General features: G+C 47.7%; 1 protein-coding gene and 1 long non-coding RNA gene across 5 annotated transcripts in view; one reads left to right on the top strand and one right to left on the bottom strand.

The window, feature by feature from the left end:
* The window catches only part of PTPRG (protein tyrosine phosphatase receptor type G), a 733410-nt gene that overhangs the window by 656900 nt on the left and 63921 nt on the right, over positions 1–12589 (top strand). The gene's annotated exons all lie outside the window — the stretch shown is intronic.
* LOC134958353 (uncharacterized) overlaps positions 1–12589 on the bottom strand; it is a 73603-nt gene that overhangs the window by 22003 nt on the left and 39011 nt on the right. The window lies entirely within an intron of this gene.

Genomic DNA, 12589 nt, shown 5'->3' on the forward strand with positions numbered 1-12589 from the left:
TCTTGACCTGGCGCAATACCTGTCGAGTTTTTTAATCATGTGGACGACTTCTGGGTGAAGTCCCCACTCTCCCGGGTGGAGGTCGTGCTGAGGAAGTCTGCTTCCCAGTTGTCCACTCCCGGAATGAATACTGTTGACAGTGCTATCACATGATTTTCCGCCCAGTGAAGAATCCCTGCAGCTTCTGCCATTGCCCTCCTGCTTCTTGTGCCACCCTGTCTGTTTACGTGGGTGACTGCCATGATGTTGTCCGACTGGATCAACACCGGCTGACCTTGAAGCAGAGGTCTTGCTAAGCTTAGAGCATTGTAAATGGCCCTTAGCTTCAGGATATTTGTGAAGTGATGTATCCAGGCTTGACCCTAAGCCCTGGATATTCCTTCCCTGTGTGACTGCTCCCCAGCCTCGCAGGCTGGCATCCGTGGTCACCAGGACCCAGTCCTGAATGACGAATCTGCGGCCCTCTAGAAGATGAGCACTCTGCAACCACCACATGATGGATACCCTTGTCCTTGGTGACAGGGTTATCCGCTGATGCATCTGAAAATGCGACCCGGACCATTTGTCCAGTAGGTTCCACTGGAAAGTTCTTGCGTGGAATCTAACGAATGGGATTGCTTCGTAGGAAGCCACCATTTTTACCCAGAACCCTTGTGCATTGATGCACTGAGACTTGGTTCGGTTTTAGGAGGTTCCTGACTAGCTCGGATAACTCCCTGGTTTTCTCTTCCGGGAGAAACACCTTTTTTCTGGACTGTGTCCAGGAACATCCCTAGGAAACAGAAGACAAGTCGTCGGAACCAGCTGCGATTTTGGAATATTGAGAATCCAATCGTGCTGCCGCAACACTACCTGAGATAGTGCTACACCGACTTCCAACTGTTCCCTGGATCTTACCCTTATCAGGGAATCGTCCAAGTAAGGGATAACTAAAATTCCCTTCCTTCGAAGGGATATCATTTCGGCCATTACCTTGGTAAAGACCCGGGGTGCCGTGGACCATCCCTACGGCAGCGTCTGAACTGATAGTGACAGTTCTGTACCATAACCTGAGGTACCCTTGGTGAGAAGGGTAAACTTTGACATGAAGGTAAGCATCCTTGATGTCCCAAGACATCATGTAGTCCCCTTCTTCCAGGTTCGCAATCACTGCTCTGAGTGACTCAATCTTGAATTTGAACCTCTGTATGTAAGTGTTCAAAGATTTTAGATTTAGAATCGGTTTCACCGGGCCGTCTGGCTTCGGTACCACAATAGTGTGGAATAATACCCCGTTCCATGTTGCAGGAGGGGTACTTGATTATCACCTGCTGGGTGAATGGCTTCCAAAACTGCCTCCCTGTCAGAGGGAGACGTCGGTAAAGCCGACTTTTGGAAACGGCGAGGGGGAGACGTCTCGAATTTCAATATGTACCCTTGAGATATTACCTGAAGGATCCAGGGGTCTACTTGCGAGTGAGCCCACTGCGCACTGAAATTCATTGAGAACGGGCCCCCACCGTGCCTGAGTTTGTAAGGCCCTAGCGTCATACTGAGGGCTTTTGCAGAGGCGGGAAAGGATTTCTGTTCCTGGGAACTGGGTAATCTCTTCAGCCTTTTTCCTCTCCCTCTGTCACGAGCAGAAAAGAGGAACCTTTTGTCCGCTTGCCAACAAAGGACTGCGCCTGATAATACGGCGTCTTATTTTGAGAGGCGACCTGGGGTACAAACGTGGATTTCCCAGTTGTTGCCGTGGCCACCAGGTCTAAAAGACCGACCCCAAATGTCCCCTTTTAAAGGCAATACTTCCAAATGCCGTTTGGAATCCGCATCACCTGACCATTTTACTGGTAGAATTGGACAACGCACTTATACTTGATGCCAGTCGGCAAATATTCCGCTGTGCATCATGCATATATAGAAATGCATCTTTTAAATGCTCTATAGGCAATAATATACTATCCTTATCTAGGATATCAATATTTCCAGTCAGGGAATCCGACCATGCCAACCCAGCACTGCACCTCCAGGCTGAGGCGATTGCTGGTCGCAGTATAACACCAGTATGTGTGTGAATACATTTTTGGATACCCTCCTGCTTTCTATCAGCAGGATCCTTAAGGACGGCCATCTCATGAGAAGGTAGAGCCCTTGTTCTTACAAGCGTGTGAGCGCCTTATCCCCCCTAGGGGGTGTTTCCCAACGCACTCTAACCTCTGGCGGGAAAGGGTATACAGCCAATACTTTTTAAGAAATTATCAATTGTTATCGGGGGGAAACCCACGTATCATCACACACCTCATTTTATTTTTCAGATTCAGGAAAACTACAGGTAGTTTTTCCCTCACCGAACATAATACCCCTTTTTGGTGGTACTCGTATTATCAGAAATGTATAAAACATTTTCCATTGTCTCAATCATGTAACGTGTGGCCCTACTGGAAATCACGGTTGTCTCTTCACCGTCGACACAGGAGTCAGTATCCGTGTCGGCGTCTGTATCTGCCATCTGAGGTAACGGGCGCTTTAGAGCCCCTGACGGCCTATGAGACGTCTGGACAGGCACAAGCTGAGTAGCCGGCTGTCTCATGTCAACCACTGTTTTTTTATATAGAGCTGACACTGTCACGTAATTTTCAACAGTACATCCACTCAGGTGTCGACCCCCTAGGTGGTGACATCACTGTTACAGACACTCTGCTCCGTCTCCACATCATTTTTCTCCTCATACATGTCGACACAAACGTACCGACACACAGCACACACACAGGGAATGCTCTGATAGAGGACAGGACCCCACTAGCCCTTTGGGGAGACAGAGGGAGAGTATGCCAGCACACACCAGAGCGCTATATATATATACAGGGATAACCTTATATAAGTGTTTTTCCCCTTATAGCTGCTGTATGTTTTAATACTGCGCCTAATTAGTGCCCCCCTCTCTTTTTTTAACCCTTTCTGTAGTGCAGGGAAGAGCCAGGGAGCTTCCCTCCAACTGAGCTGTGAGGGAAAATGGCGCCAGTGTGCTGAGGAGATAGGCTCCGCCCCCTTTTCGGCGGCCTTATCACCCGTTTTTCTGTATATTCTGGCAGGGGTTAAATGCATCCATATAGCCCAGGAGCTATATGTGATGCATTTTTTGCCATGTAAGGTATTTTTATCGTGTTTTATTGCGTCTCAGGGCGCCCCCCCCAGCGCCCTGCACCCTCAGTGACCGGAGTATGAAGTGTGCTGAGAGCAATGGCGCACAGCTGCAGTGCTGTGCGCTACCTTATTGAAGACAGGAACGTCTTCTGCCGCCGATTTTTCCGGACCTCTTCGCTCTTCTGGCTCTGTAAGGGGGCCGGCGGCACGGCTCCGGGACCCATCCAGGCTGAACCTGTGATCGTCCCTCTGGAGCTAATGTCCAGTAGCCAAGAAGCCCAATCCACTCTGCACGCAGGTGAGTTCACTTCTTCTCCCCTTAGTCCCTCGATGCAGTGAGCCTGTTGCCAGCAGGTCTCACTGAAAATAACAAACCTAAACTAAAACTTTCACTAAGAAGCTCAGGAGAGCCCCTAGTGTGCACCCTTCTCGTCGGGCACAGAAATCTAACTGAGGCTTGGAGGAGGGTCATAGGGGGAGGAGCCAGTGCACACCAGTTAGTCCTAAAGCTTTCTTTAGATGTGCCCAGTCTCCTGCGGAGCCGCTATTCCCCATGGTCCTTACGGAGTCCCCAGCATCCACTTAGGACGTTAGAGAAAAAGAGAAATCAGAGATACATACATTCAAATAGGATCATCAGTGCCATTTGCCTATATTGTTTATAAGGCACAATGATCCCTATGCCTACATGCATATTAAAGGTTTCTTGTGGCCACTTACAGTATATGGAACCTCTTGTAAAACACAATACACAAAAAAAATCCTGAAAAATATCAGTCTTTTCTTCAACAAGTAGATCTTACTAATTTTGGGGCTCATTTACACTTGGATGCAAGTTATTTTCATGACACGCCTCTCAGATGTAGCGATACGCGCCCGCGCTGATAGGTGTTACCTTCACAATCTCCCTGAAATGCTTTTTCAAAAGTAGGCAAGTATGGTTTGTACCCCCTATATTTTAAATAGGAACAGTTCGCACATTTGGCGCACATCCCAAAAAGGGGTGTGTTTTTGCTGGCAAGGGGCATGGCCACACAATAGTAACCCCAATTCCAATTACGCCACACAGTACTGCAACTTTATTCACATTTAATCATGCGATAGTGTCCATAATTCACGTTACATCACACAGTAGTACCATTTTACCTTATATACATTACTAATCACAGTAGAGCTCCTTATTCACATTACACCACACCCTATTGCTCTTTATTTACATTAGATGACACAGTAGTGCTCTTTCTATACGCAATGCCACATAGTAGAGAACCTTATACACATAATGCCACACAGTAATGCATTTATACACATAATTCCACACCGTAATGCTGCTTACACATGAAACACATTATTAATGTCCTTATAAACATAATGCGCCTTACACATTATGACAACTTTTATTAATGCCCTTATACACATAATGTCCTGTACACATATGCCGCACATTATTAATGCCCTTATACACATAATGACACACATTGTGCCCCCTACACATTTGCTGCACATTATTAGTGCCCCTATACACATAATGACACACACAGTGCCCCTTACACATATGTTGCACATTATTAATGCATTTTTACATGACACACATAATGCTCCTTACACATATTCCGAACATTACTGCACAACCAACCCACTCACATGCACACAGCACTCACACTGCTGCTAACACTGTAACCGCTGCCTCTGCTTGGATACAGATGTCCTCATAATTCTTGCCTCAATGCTAACGTCGGGCACCTTTTTTTATGAAAATGCATCTTATTTGCATTGCTATGTGGCTAGAATGCGCAAGCTGTTTCTGCTGCTTAAAATGATATGCAGCATGCCTATATACTGTGTGAGACTGTGGCTGTATCTGCATATGAAATGCTACATACAGAATATAGTCATGCCACATATCATTTTAATCAGCAGAAGCTGCTGATGCCCCTAGGCATATTAAATGCCCTAGGCAATTGTCTAGTTTGCCTATGCCCGGCTCTGCAGCCCATAGAGGTGTCAGCTAAAAAAAACAAGTAAGTTTCTTCCCATAATTACCCCCTTTGTTTTTATTACCGTTATCGCGAGAAGGTGGTCACTGAGCAGCTACTGTGACAGTACAGTTCTCTTTGTTGCGGTCGCTGCCAGATCTTACTAGTGGCAACAGACCACGTCACCCTTTAATAAATCTGCCCTAATATATTGCTATCCAGCAGGCAATGGTTTTCCATGGCTGCACCACTGTCTGTTCTCTAAACAAAGGATTGCAAATTAATTTTAGAGCTTGGAGAACTAATACAAATGGAAAAGTGCATTGCTTATAAATAAAAAGGTCATAGAAATGGAATGCATGAAAGATTTACAGTTTATATCTTTATACCCGTATATCTGCATAAATCCTTTTCTCCTAGTCCGTAGAGGATGCTGGGGACTCCAAAAGGACCATGGGGTATAGACGGGATCCGCAGGAGCTTGGGCACACTGAAAAAACTTAAACTGGGTGTGAACTGGCTCCTCCCTCTATGCCCCTCCTCCAGACCCCAGTTATAGGAACTGTGCCCAGGAGAGACGGACATTTCGAGGAAAGGATTTTTGTTTAAACTAAGGGCTACAAACATACCAGCCAACACCACAAACATACCATACAACCGGAGTAACAGTAAACCAGATAACAGTATGAAGTAACAACAGCAACAAGCTGAAAACAAGAAATACACAACCCGTGTATAAACTAATTTTACCAGCAAGAAAACACTGCAAGTAATAGTCCGCACTGGGATGGGCGCCCAGCATCCTCTACGGACTAGGAGAAAAGGATTTACCGGTAAGTACCAAAATACTATTTTCTCTTACGTCCTAGAGGATGCTGGGGACTCCAAAAGGACCATGGGGTTTATACCAAAGCTCCAGAACGGGCGGGAGAGTGCGGACGACTCTGCAGCACCGACTGAGCAAACGCAAGGTCCTCATCAGGCAGGGTATCAAACTTATAAAACTTAGCAAAAGTGTTTGAACCCGACCAAGTAGCTGCTCGTCAAAGCTGCAACGCCGAGACGCCTCGGGCAGCTGCTAAAGATGAGCCCACTTTCCTGGTAGAATGGGCTTTTACTGACTTCGGCACTGGTAGCCCGGCCGAAGAATGAGCCTGCTGAATCGTACTACAAATCCAGCGTGCAATAGTCTGTTTTGAAGCAGGATGACCAATTTTGTTGGAAGCATACAAGACAAACAGCGCCTCAGTTTTTCTGGCAACAGCTGTCCTAGTGACGTAGATCTTCAAAGCTCTCACAACATCCAGAGATTTTGGAATCGCCACAGCCTCCGTAGCCACCGGGACCACAATAGGTTGGTTAATGTGAAATGAAGAAACCACCTTCGGCAGAAATTGTTGACGAGTCCTCAATTCCGCCCTATCCGAATGAAAAATCAAGTACGGGCTCTTATGAGATAAGGCCACCAACTCTGACACTCGCCTGGCAGACGCCAGCGCCAACAGCATAACTACCTTCCAAGTGAGAAATTTCAACTCAACCTTACGCAAAGGTTCAAACCAGGAAGACATGAGAAACCGTAAGACCACATCCAGCTCCCATGGAGCTACAGGAGGCACAAACGGAGGGTTGATATGCATTACTCCTTTCACAAAAGTCTGAACCTCTGGGAGGACAGCTAATTATTTTTTAAAGAAAATAGACAAAGCCGAAATATGCACTTTGATGGAGCCTAATTTCAGGCCTGCATCTACTCCCGCCTGCAAAAAGTGGAGAAAGCGACCCAAGTGAAAATCTTCCGCAGGAGCCATTTTAGACTCACACCAGGAAACATACTTTCTCCAAATACGGTGATAATGTTTCGCTGTAACCTCCTTCCTAGCCTTAATGAGAGTGGGAATGACCTCCCCGGGAATACCCTTACGAGCTAAGATTTGGCGCTCAACCTCCATGCTGTCAAATGCAGCCGCGGTAAGTCTGGAAACACGCATGGACCCTGTAACAACAGGTCCTCTCTTAGAGGAAGCGGCCAAGGATCTTCCACCAGTAATTCCTGAAGATTCGGGTACCAGGCCCTTCTTGGCCAATCTGGAACGACTAGAATCGCCTGAACCCTTGCTCGTCGAATGTTCCCCAGTACCTTTGGAATGAGAGGAAGTGGAAGGAACACATACACCGACTGGAACACCCACGGAGACACCAGGGCGTCCACTGCACTGGCTTGGGGGTCCCTTGACCTGGAACAATATCTCGGGAGCTTCTTGTTGAGACGAGACGCCATCATGTCGATCAACGGAATTCCCCAACGTTTTGTCACCTCTGCAAATACCTCTTGGTGAAGAGCCCACTCTCCCGGATGGAGATCGTGTCTGCTGAGGAAATTTGCTTCCCAGTTGTCCACTCCCGGTAGGAAGACTGCTGACAGAGCGCTCACGTGTTGTTCCGCCCAGCGAAGGATTCTTGTGGCCTCCGCCATTGCCGCTCTGCTCCTTGTTCCGCCTTGACGGTTTTTATGTGCCACCGCTGTGATGTTGTGTGACTGTACCAGGACAGGTCGACCCTGAAGAAGGCTTCTTGCTTGTAGCAGGCCGTTGTAAATGGCTCTCAACTCGAGAACATTTATGTGGAGACAAGCTTCCTGGAGCGACCATTTCCCCTGGAAGTTTCTTCCTTGGGTGACTGCGCCCCAGCCCCGGAGACTTGCATCTGTTGTCAGAAGTACCCAATCCTGGATACCGAACCGGCGTCCCCCCAGGAGGTGATGAGTTTGTAGCCACCACAGGAGAGAAATTCTGGCTCTGGGAGATAGACTTATCTTCCGGTGCATGTGCAGGTGAGACCCGGACCATTTGCTCAGCAAGTCCCACTGAAACACCCGGCCATGAAACCTGCCAAACATAATGGCTTCGTACGCCGCAACCATTTTCCCCAGAACCCGAGTACAGTGATGGATTGACACACTCGTCGGCCTCAGAAGTTCCCTGACCATCGTCTGCAGTTCCAGAGCTTTTTCTTCTGGAAGAAATACTCTCTGTAAATCCGTGTCCAGAATCATGCCCAGAAAAGGCAGCCGAGTGGTCGGAATCAACTGAGATTTTGGCAAATTGAGTACCCAACCGTGCTGTCGCAGAACCGACAGTGACAAATGTATACTTCTCAGCAACCGTTCCTTGGACCTCGCCTTTATCAGGAGATCGTCCAAGTACGGGATAATTGTAACCCCTTGTTTGCGAAGGAGAACCATCATTTCCGCCATGACTTTGGTGAAAATCCTCGGAGCCGAGGAAAGCCCAAACGGCAACGTCTGGAATTGGTAATGAGAATCCTGTATCGCAAACCTGAGGAAGGCCTGATGCGAAGGATATATCGGGACGTGTAAGTAGGCATCCTTTATGTCGACTGACGCCATAAACTCCCCCCCCCCTTCCAGGCTGGCAATTACAGCTCGAAGAGATTCCATCTTGAACTTGAAAACTTTCAAGTATGGATTGAGGGATTTTAGATTCAGAATTGGTCTGACCGAACCGTCCGGTTTCGGCACAACAAAGAGGCTCGAGTAGAACCCCTCCCCCCGTTGGGACGAGGGAACGGGAACAATGACCCTTTGTAGACACAATTTTTGTATCGCTGCCAGCACCACCTCCCTGTCCGGAAGAGCCACTGGTAAGGCCGAAATGAAGAACCGGTGAGGGGGCATCTCCCGAAACTCCAGCTTGTATCCCTGAGACACAATCTCTAGGACCCAAGGATCCAGGTCTGATTGAATCCAGACCTGACTGAATATTCGCAGACAGCCCCCCACCAGTCCGGACAACCCCAGGGAAGCCCCAGCGTCATGCGGTGGACTTGGTAGAGGCAGGGGAGGACTTTTGGTCCTGGGCGCCTGACACTGCAGGCGGCTTCCTTCCTCTTCCTCTACCTTTTGAAGCGAGGAAGGACGAACCTTTTCCACGTCTGTATTTATTGTGACGAAAGGACTGCATCTGCTGATGTGGTGCCTTTTTCTGTTGTGTGGGAACATAAGGAAGAAAAGAGGACTTGCCCGCAGTCGCGGTAGAGACCAGGTCAGCCAAGCCGTCCCCAAACAAGACAGTACCTTTGAAGGGTAAAGCTTCCATAGCTCTCTTGGAGTCGGCATCAGCATTCCATTGATGGATCCACAACGCCCTCCTGGCCGATATCGACATGGCATTAGCTCTTGATCCCAAGAGACAAACATCCCTCGCCGCATCCTTCAGGTAATCTGCAGTGTCCTTGATATAACCAAGAGTCAAAAGAACATTATCTTTATCAAGGGTATCCATATCATTAGCTAAATTCTCAGCCCATTTAGCAATAGCACTACTCACCCATACCGACGCCACAGCAGGTCTGAGCAACGCACCCGAATTAGCGAAAATGGACTTCAGAGACGTCTCCAGCTTGCGATCCGCCGGATCTTTGAGAGCTGCCGTGTCAGGAGACGGAAGCGCCACTTTCTTAGATAAACGAGATACAAACATCCCTCGCCGCATCCTTCAGGTAATCTGCAGTGTCCTTGATATAACCAAGAGTCAAAAGAACATTATCTTTATCAAGGGTATCCATATCATTAGCTAAATTCTCAGCCCATTTAGCACTACTCACCCATACCGACGCCACAGCAGGTCTGAGCAACGCACCCGAATTAGCGAAAATGGACTTCAGAGACGTCTCCAGCTTGCGATCCGCCGGATCTTTGAGAGCTGCCGTGTCAGGAGACGGAAGCGCCACTTTCTTAGATAAACGAGATAGACCTTTGTCAACATTTGGAGACGCCTCCCATTTTTCCCTGTCATCAGAGGGGAAAGGATACGCCATGTAAATCCTCTTGGGAATCTGCCACCTCTTGTCCGGCGACTCCCAAGCCTTTTCACAAAGAGTATTCATTTCATGAGAGGGGGGAAACTTCACCTCGGGCTTTTTTCCCTTGATCAAGCAAATCCTTGTTTCCTGTACCGCAGGTTCCTCAGAAATGTGTAAAACATCTTTTATAGCCACAATCATGTACTGAATACTCTTAACTAATCGTGGATGTAAAGCAGCCTCAGTGAAATCGACCTCCGAATCAGAGTCCGTGTCGGTATCAGTATCTACCACTTGAGTAAATGGCCGCTTTTTCGACCCGGATGTGGTCTGCACCTGAGACAAAGCCTCTTCCATGGACTTTTTCCACACCTGCGTCTGTGACTCAGACTTATCTAACCTCTTTGATAAAGAAGCTACATTCGTATTTATCGTACTTAACAATGCAAGTAAATCAGGTGTCGGCTGCGCCGACGGGCCCAAATCTAGCCCCGCATCTGCTCCCCCAATAACCTCCTCTGGTGAATAACATTCAGCCTCCGACACACAGATACACACAGAACGTCTCAGCTAGGTGACAGTCCCACAATGACGCCCAGATAGAGGACACAGAGGGAGTATGCCAACTCACATCCCAGCGCCCATATATCCCGTCAAAAGATATATGTACCCAGCCCTGCTTAAATAATAATAATAAAATGCACCACAGCCGCGTGTTGAAGGAGAAGATGGCGCTGTGAGCCACGGGACGAAGCTCCGCCCCTTCCCGGCGCGCTTCGGCCCGCCAAATTTGAAAATGAAAAGATGCCGGCAGGGGTTTGAGAAACGGTGCTGAGGCACCGAAAAGCCTTCTGCCGGTCCCCGAACCTCAGTAACATGCTGCCCAGGGCGCCCCCAGCACCCTGTGAGTGCCGTTGGTGAAAGTGTGTGGGAGCATGGAGCGCAGCGTTACCGCTGCGCTGTACCTGGTTACTGAAGTCTTCTGCCGTCCTGATGTCTTCTGTTCTTCTCATACTCACCCGACTTCTTTCTTCTGGCTTCTGTGAGGGGATTGACGGCGCGGCTCTGGGAACAAGCAGCTAGGCGCACCAAGTGATCAGACCCTCTGGAGCTAATGGTGTCCAGTAGCCGAGAAGCAGAGCCCTTAACTAAGAAGAAGTACGTCCTGCTTCTCTCCCCTCAGTCCCACGATGCAGGGAGCCTGTAGCCAGCAGGTCTCCCTGAAAATAAAAAACCTAACAAAAGTATTTTCTAGAGAAACTCAGGAGAGCTCCCCTAGTGAGTGTCCAGTCAGTCCTGGGCACAAAGTCTAACTGGGGTCTGGAGGAGGGGCATAGAGGGAGGAGCCAGTTCACACCCAGTTTAAGTCTTTTCAGTGTGCCCAAGCTCCTGCGGATCCCGTCTATACCCCATGGTCTTTTTGGAGTCCCCAGCATCCTCTAGGACGTAAGAGAAATACACTTAGCGATAGAATATGAAGTGGCCTCTGTGAGATCTGCTAGTGTATAGTGTGCTTTCAGCAAGTTCTTTCTAGATATTTGTTTACTCTCTGCTATGTGTTATGTAAGTAGCAGTAACAGGATTTGTGGGTCTCCGGTCTTTAGGTAGACAACACTTAGGTCGACCACTATTGGTCAACATGCATTAGGTCGACATGGCAAATGTCGACACGTGAAAAGGTCGACATGATTTTTTTCACATTTTTTTTATTTGTTACTTTTTCATACTTTACGATTGGGAATAGTAACCTGTGCCGACCGAAGCAGTAGCGGAGTCGCTCGACATGCAAAGGGGGCACGGTTCACTAATTGGGGTTCACGGCCACTTTACTAAGATAACGACACCATTTTTTTTCTTTAAACTCCTGTCGACCTTTTTCTGTGTCGACCTATTTCAGGCGTCTACCTATTTCAAGTGTCGACCTAGTCACTGTCGCCCAATAGGTGTCGACCTAATGATTGTCGACCTAGTTACTGTCGACCCAATGATCCACACCCAGATTTGTGTTTTCTAGACCTAGATAGCTGAATTAGACTACACAATCTCTTTCCAATGTCTTAAATTATCGTTTTAAAATAGTACTAGAAATGGTAACTCTCACACATTCAGGATTACCCACCAAATTAAGCCATATACCATGTGCCATTAATTACCCGAAGACTGTGCATTTTTGGTCAATAGCTATTATTATTATCCTTTATTTTTTACAGCACCGCAAAGTTTCTGCAGCACCTTGCAGGATATACACACTGTGACAGTAAAATATGACAGATCAGTGTTATAGTAAATGTAAAATTACATATTATTGGACAATACAAGGCAAAAAAAAAAAAAAAAACATGGCATGGACTAGAGAATAAGGGTTGGGGGGGACGTGCTATCAATTCATGCCGGACCTCGTTTACAGATCATATTCACCCACATCACAGTAATTATCAAAATAACACTATTAAATTAAAAAGTAAGCTGTGAGTGAACTGGCTTCCCATTGTAAGCACTTTTCTGCTAATCGTACACCGGACAGTCAGTCCCATAGGGAAATATTTTCTCCCTCTGAGACTGCCAGCCCAGACTGCGATAGCGGAAAGTACTTCCAATGAGAAGCCACTCCCCTGCCGTTCCGCCAGCCTTACCGGGCTTCTAAGGGCTGCAGCCGATGCAGTCCC

The sequence above is a fragment of the Pseudophryne corroboree genome, chromosome 9 (assembly GCF_028390025.1).
Source record: "Pseudophryne corroboree isolate aPseCor3 chromosome 9, aPseCor3.hap2, whole genome shotgun sequence".
Taxonomy (NCBI): Eukaryota; Metazoa; Chordata; class Amphibia; order Anura; family Myobatrachidae; genus Pseudophryne; species Pseudophryne corroboree.